The sequence below is a fragment of the Panulirus ornatus genome, chromosome 14 (assembly GCF_036320965.1).
Source record: "Panulirus ornatus isolate Po-2019 chromosome 14, ASM3632096v1, whole genome shotgun sequence".
Taxonomy (NCBI): Eukaryota; Metazoa; Arthropoda; class Malacostraca; order Decapoda; family Palinuridae; genus Panulirus; species Panulirus ornatus.
Window position 1 is genome coordinate 59203244 of NC_092237.1, and position 7970 is coordinate 59211213.

General features: G+C 44.3%; 1 protein-coding gene across 1 annotated transcript in view; it reads right to left on the bottom strand.

The window, feature by feature from the left end:
• Positions 1–7970, bottom strand: part of LOC139753476 (protein O-mannosyl-transferase TMTC1-like) — a 147895-nt gene that overhangs the window by 74753 nt on the left and 65172 nt on the right. The gene's annotated exons all lie outside the window — the stretch shown is intronic.

Genomic DNA, 7970 nt, shown 5'->3' on the forward strand with positions numbered 1-7970 from the left:
ATAGTAAGAAATAAACTGTTACAACTAACAGGCGCACGTTAGAAATACTCTACAACAGACCATCTGGACGGGAACCATTATCTAGCACACATCTGCAACAGGATTCAGTTCCATTAAAAGTTGCTGAGCAGTAAGGACGCTTCTCTGCTACCGTAATTCCTTTACAGTTTTGATTTTCCAGGCTTGGTCAGCCTTCAAATTAAGGTCTTTTATGCTTCTATATTTCTACAATGACTGCAATTATTACGTATATAATTCAGACGCCAATCATGTATTCGCGTTATCATCAATGTATTTTTAGCGAAGACTGGAGCACTGTTAGTAAGAGCCAGAATTCACAATTAAGGTCATACAAGAGGTCCCAGGATTGACCCGGGTCATAACCGAGGTCACAAGACGACCCAAGTCATACAGAGACTCACAGAACTTGACCCAGGGAATACCAGGGTGCCACAGGACCTGACTCAAGTCATACCATGGCTCACAGGACATGACCCAGGTCACACAAGAGGTCACAGGAATTATACAAGTTATACCACAGATTACAAGCTTGACCCAGGCCATACCAGAGGTCATAGGACTGTCTCAGGTCATCTGAACATGCACTACAGATACGACAACCTACACTCGAGTTTCTTTTTATATATAGTAAATAATTCCGTGACCATAATTCCCACGTCATGAATGCCACAGAGGATTGACAGACATAAACCTTCTCTAAAAAGTGGTCCTTAGAACCCCTTTAATGCAACCTTCTCCGACGTACGTTCATGTGAACTTCTGAACCCCTTAAGATGACCTACACAGCCTCTTGACGTAAGCATGTGAAACACTTTTCAATGTCTCCTGACGAAGGCATGTATAACCCTTTAAAAGCAAAATTCAGATGGTGCTACTGACGAAGGTATATAAATCCCTTGGCGTGAAGTTTCCTCAGTGTTCTCCGTCTTGCTCACAAGAGGGCCTTCGTCTACAGCAAAAGGCTCGACGTTGCTCTCCACACGGCGCCAGTTTCCCAGTACTCGTTCGTGGAAATTTCGTTATCTATATCGGTCATTCTGGGGGGGGGGCCTCCCACTTCTGAGGAGGCCGAGGTTTCTTACGGTCGCAATATGTTAGTGCTTCCTGGGCGCGCGCGCCCCTCCACCCCCATCAGGCTGATATCGTTTCGTTGCTCATGTGTAATGTTGTTTGTGACCCTCATATTCCTGGGTATCTTAATCAATGGCTTTTGTAGATGAGGTTGTTTGTCAGTATCTTGCCTCCGGTATCTCACTGACGTTCTTACGTAAAGCTGATAGCAGATATTATCATTGTGGCTCTCTTCCACCCTTGGCTGTCTTGATAGCATTCTTCAGCGAAACTGTTCATAAGTTACTTTAACTTTAGCCATATTAATGGCGATCTTAAAGTGAAGTCTCTCATAAAGATCTTGATCCCAGTTGCGTCGTTCAACATCGCTTCCAAACACTCTAAAACACTCTTGGCGAGGACCTGATTCCGAGTTGGCGTTACTGAGGACTTCGATGACAAATTCCCTTCCGAGATTGGAGGAGGACCTGCCAAACGGACCCAAGGCTCAGTTCCCATCTTCCTTCCTCAGTCTCGTCCTTGATGACCTCAGTGGCTCCGAGGAATATTCTTTTCTTGTCACTGACATCTTCTCGCTGCCGGCGTTCACTCCCAGTGATATTCTATTCCAACCTGCGATTTCCGGAGTGGATTTACTATAATAACGTCTCATGTCACACGATCTCCTTGTTTATACCTACCATACCCTCCCGTCTCTCTCATTTCTAGTTCCATGTGACAGAATTACTTTCCCAACTCTCTATAATGCTTTCTCTTGTGCCTTACAGTTCGTACTCACCTTCTCACACACACACACACACACACACGATGGACTGTATGGATGGCTAAGGTTTCTGATACTATCAACTTTCACGGGTCAAAGGTACATTTGGTGAGCAAGTGATGGAGGGACAGATTGTACAGGGAGGAGCGGGTGTCGACACTCAAGGTGTAGATGGATGGCTTGAGAGAAGATGAGAGAGAGTATATAAGAGAACTTTCTCACTCTATGTTTCTTATTATCACCGACATGAACAGAGTCAATGACTGATATGATCATGTGAAACAAAAACGAAAAATAAAGAAAATCAAATATTTGATGTAGAATGAAATGTCAAAGTTCCACAGAACAAAAACTATAGACATGAGAGATGGCACCATTCATTACATTGAAACAAATATTACAAACTTACATAAACGTAAATTAACTACAATAGCCGAGTGTGTTGAATTTCTAGATAAAAAAAAAAACGAACTCTTATCTCGGCAAAGAAAATTGACCTCAGAAACTTTTATGTACACTGTATCGGTACGATAATACAGAAATGGGAAAGGAGTATGTCTCATGATGAAATACGTAAGGTATAATGACTAATGTTTGGCCACAGATGATGGCATGCATAGAAAAAATAAGATGTAAATGAAGAATAACAGAGAAATCCTGACCAAGACAAAGGAATGTAAACTCAATAAATAATAAACGTTGTTATCCACGAAAGAATAAAATGGATAATGCATCGACAGAAATCCACTGGAAAACACACTCAAAAGAGAAGAATATCTAGCGAGATTATAAGTAAGAGCTGAACAAAAAATGAGATTGGATTTAGTAAAAATGGCTTCTGCCTGGAGAAGGTTCAGATTTAAAACCAGGAAAATATTACAACAGTAAAGTCTATTTACTGTAGAAATACGCATTACCACAGCTCATCACTGAAACATTTCAGAGAGCCGAAATGTGGGTAGGAGGTATGTACTTATCTAATGGTAATTACCTACGATCCATTTGTATTCAGCCATATGTGTGTGTAATGACTTATTTTGTACGGTATGAGGAGAGGAGTTCTACATGCGTAGGGTTCTCTTCGTTGTGTGTGTGTGTGTGTGTGTGTGATGAACAAACGTGGTGTGTGGATATTTCCCCAGCGTTTGCTACCCCCCCAACCTCCGGCTGTCCATTTCCACAAACTGGGTCGCATTTTATCTACAATTACCACGGGTGTGGAGAGAGGAAATTGTCTGGGATGGTATTCAAATCAGTCCATTGTCGGGCTTTGTATGTGATCATCGGCTTGTAATTACCGTAATTAGGGAGGCCGCGAGCAAAGGGACAGGTTTGGTCGGGAGGGGGGGTTGCAGGAGGAGGGGGAATGGATGGAGGTGGGTTGGTGGTGGGGGAGAATGGACAGAGAGAGAGAGAGAGAGAGAGAGAGAGAGAGAGAGAGAGGAGGGAGGTCGTGGCTCTGTATGCTCAGTAGATTTGGTTAAAATTGGAAATAAACCCGACCAGAAATGTATGAAATTTAGACGTTTAGATAGATGAACGAAATGGTATTCAGACGAATGAATGGATATGTATGAAAATGGATGAACGAATGAATAGGTGAACAGAGAGGAGATGGAATGGCGAAACATTAGTAAAAAGAAAAGAAAGACGCCTTCAGGAACCCGACATCATCTCGACACCAGGATTTCAAGCTCCGACTTCAGGGTGGGTTCCTTCATATAGCCATCAGGTGGCACGACAAACGCCACACCCACAACAGTGCCCCATTAACCCAGACGGCCCCCCACCATTGTGGTGCCCCATTCGGCCCTCATTATGGCGTCTATACTGCCGTAAGTGGTGCATTCAGACGAAGAAATTAGCATCCATTTCCCAGTCACTGGTGGCAGAGCAAGCTCTGGTCCTGGCAGTGGGCCTCTATAACTCGCACCACACCCCTGCCACCCGCACCACATCCCTGACGCTCACACCACACCTCAGCCACTCACACCACACCCCTGCCACACGCACCACACCCCTGCCACACGCACCACACCTCTACCACTCGCACCACACCCCTACCACACGCACCACACCCCTGCCACACGCACCACACCCCTGACGCTCGCACCACACCTCTACCACTCGCACCACACCCCTACCACACGCACCACACCCCTGCCACACGCACCACACCCCTGACGCTCGCACCACACCTCTACCACTCGCACCACAACCCTACCACTTGCGCCACACCCCTGCCACAAGCAACACACCCCTGCTACTCGCACCAAACCCCTGCCACAAGCACCACACCCCTGCTACAAGCACCACACCCCTGTCACTCACACCACGCTCCAGCTGCGCACTCAACGTACCCATCTCCCTCCTCATCACTGCTCCAGACTAACACCTTTAACTTTGCCTGTGTTTTGAAATGGCTTGAAGTTGTGCAATGTACAGTCACTTAAATGCAAGTGTGTGTGTAAACCTCACTCAGCTTAGGTGTGTGTGTGTGTCCGAGTGGGTGTGTGCTGACATTTTTCCCACCACGTCAATGATATGCACACACTTCTAGAGCCCACAGTTTTCACACGCAAATTCTGCCTACATGGCGCTCCCTCTACACGCAATTTGGTCCACACGCAAACTCTGCCTGCACGCAATTCCCCATCTTTCCCAGGATATGCACAACAATGGTGGAATTTTGCTTGTATTGTTGATGCTCTTAAATAAAGTTTTGTACTAACGTTTCAGTCCAAAAAGTATTTTCAATTTGTTGTCCGTTTTAATATACGTCCAACTTCAGATATATATATATATATATATATATATATATATATATATATATATATATATATATATATATATATATATATATATATATTTGAGAGAGAGAGTTAAAACATGACTATAGACCGAAAGAGACAGAGAGATACAGTTCTACACTAAAGAGGAAGTGGATGGATATAGAAAATGATTCATCTATGGCAACCGTGAACATACAAGTGGTAAGCACTCATGTTTCCGCTGTGTTTTATATTTCCAGTTCAGGGAGTAAATAAATGAATAAATCCTAACAGCAGTTCCATTACCTTGATGATGTGGCCTTGGTTTCAGTCTGTACAGCTTGCATTTGTGTTGTTGATTGTTATACGTGTGTGTGTGTGTGTGTGTGTGTGTGTGTGTGTGTGGTGCGAGTGTGTGTGTTTGTTTGAGTGTACGCTTGTGTGTGTACGTGTGTATGGTGTGAGTTTGTAATTACCTTTTAGTGAATCCCTATTTGTCCAGTAGGGGGAGGGAGCTGAACTCCTGTGGGACCCCATCTCTTTGAACTTTCTACGCTCTAGTACAACTTTTTTCAACCCTTCTGTCGGTTGTCGTCAGTCGTATTCAAATCATTCCACTTATTCTCTTCACCATCAGCGCTGACGCTACACTTCTTTGCATCTTTTTTTTTTTACGCGTTTCTTTTTCCTAGCTTCTTGCTGTGACCTCTAAGAGTCCTCGCTGCGTCTTTCACAGAACGAAAAATCACTGTTGACATAGTCAACTTGATTGAGGGAATCGAAGGCTGTGATCAGGTCTCTCCCGACTCTTCTCTTTTTCCATGGTTGGCAAGTTTATGCACAGACACACACGAGTCATGGGTCAGTTCAAAGGCTAGGCCACCATACCCATGGGTTCGTACCGCCGTATCGTACCGTCGTGCTCAAGGGATCGTACCGTCGTGCTCAAGAGACCATGCCGTCGTGCTCAAGGGGCTGAACAATCCTGCCCCCCTCCCCCTTTTAAAACCCTTTAAACCCTTCTGCAATCTCCACGGTCATTATATCCTCAAATCCTCCTACCCCGCTGCCCCTCTTGTATCTCCCCTGACTTCGGGAAACGAGCTAGAGAGTCGAACTAACTTACAATTAAGTTTCCCATAACTCAGTGACAGCCCGTGTTACGCGGGAGACACGTGTAATATCACTGTCTCGACCGAGGCACTGCCAGAGCTCAGTTCTAGAGTGAGGGGGAGAGAGGGGTGGTGAACACTAGCTGTAGCATTGACAGATGAATAGATGCAGAGCTGACGAACAAACATAAGGCGATCAGGCCAGATAATACCTTCGTATCATCAAGGCTCTTTATGTATAATCTATTAGGCTTTTTCAGGTTCCAGTCCCTTTTTCCCTTTCCAGTTACTGATTCCAGCAACTGGTTCTAGTGGCTGGTTTTCAGCCATCGGTTCTCGTCGCTGGTTCCAGTTATTGGTTCCAGTCGTTGGTTTCAGCCATTGATTCCAGGTATTGGTTTCAACCCACTATTTCCAGCTCCTGGTTCCAGCCACTGGTTTCAGATACTGGAAGCTTCCCAGGGTCCATGAACCCTTCTAGGGCCCAGGAACTCTCCTAGGATCCAGGAACTTTCATCATATCACAGCGTCAGACGCGAATCCCAGACCTGTGTCAACAGACTCGAGAACCAACTGGAACAGTTGAAGACTGAGGCGTAAGGACGATCGCGAAACCCTAAGACTTAATATCTTCGTCAGTATACACTATTACCTTACAGTGTTATATATATATATATATATATATATATATATATATATATATATATATATATATATATTTGTTTTGTGTCGGTGATGGTAAAGCATATATCTAACTATAGGCAGACGCCCCGCGAAGACTTTTTTAAAAATTTTGGGGTTTTTTTTCGTATTTTTTGTGTATGTGTGTGTGTATGTTCTACACAGTTACGGAGAAATAAATGATTTCTTTATTGTCTCAATATATTTTTCACGTGGTTTTATGTTGCTCCCTGTTGAAATTCGTGTATTTTTCCAATCTCTTTTTATCTTCCTTTTTGTAAAGGAAACGCATTTTTCTCCACGGCGGACGAGGGTTAGTGTATATCCGATTAATCTTTGTCGAATTCAAGTTTTAGTTTGTCAGGTTGCATTCCCCGTTACCTGCAAACATTTACAGTCTTCAAACAGAGAAAACAGAGTTCACTGGTGTATGTACATCGAACCAAAAGACTTTACATTAATAACCTAGAGTTTACGTCCCCGCCACAACGTCACTTATATAATTAGCCACCATTGTCAGCAATGATAACGAATCATTATAACTTAGTTACCCACACTATGTAGAGGTGGTCATATCTGATGGCGTTTGTCTACCTCCTTTCGTCTGTTTGTTCGCTATTTTCTTTCCCCATCAGTTGGTTCAGAGTAGAGTGGCCACGGCATATTCCGTCCGTGGCATATTTTCCATTTTAAATACCACAGGTGAAGAGCGAGGGTCAGGTTTCACAGGCTCTGGATGAACAGTCCCCCCCACCCAACTGTGTGTGTATTCTAACTACCCAGACCGATTATTTCGTGACTCTTTCATGAACGTTTTTGCTTTAGACAGTTATTCTTGCTTTAAACAATCATGTTTTGGCCCTGTTGGCAAAACCACACCACGATTGCCTTCACGAACGACTAACGTAATTCGTGTTGGAAGATCAAGGATTATGTGTAGTGTTTGCCCATGGGATTCATCCGTTCCGGCGTAATGAGAACAGACTCGTGGCATCTTCCCAAGGTCTTGCATTCCTTCTCCCAGATGCGTGGTGTTTACGTGGTGGTGACTGGCGAAATGTCGAAGGGTGAGGTCTTAGTGGTCACCTAAAGCCGTTAACTTGGAGTACATGATGTCATAGAAGTCGGGCTATAAAAGGGAGGCCTTGAGGTAAGGCTCAGCTATAGCTGGAGGGACTTGAGTTAAGGCTACAGCTATAGATGGAGGGACTTGAGGTAAGGCTACAGCTATAGATGGAGGGACTTGAGGTAAGGCTACAGCTGGAGGTTAGCGTATACCCCAGGCCAGGGGGACCTGATGAAGGACTACATCCGAGGGCCAAAGGGGCCTTAGGTGAGGCTTTCAACCGAGACCCGAAGTAACGTTGCACTTGGAACCTTACGTAATCTAATAAGGGTAAGGATTGAGGCCTTTATGAATCATTCTCTGTAGACCCTAATCTCTCCACTTCTGTACTGATTATGAAACAATCATAATACAATACCACCATATACATATAATTCAAACCCTAAAAATGAGAGAACAGAATTATCTCACAACGCTCCTCTAGC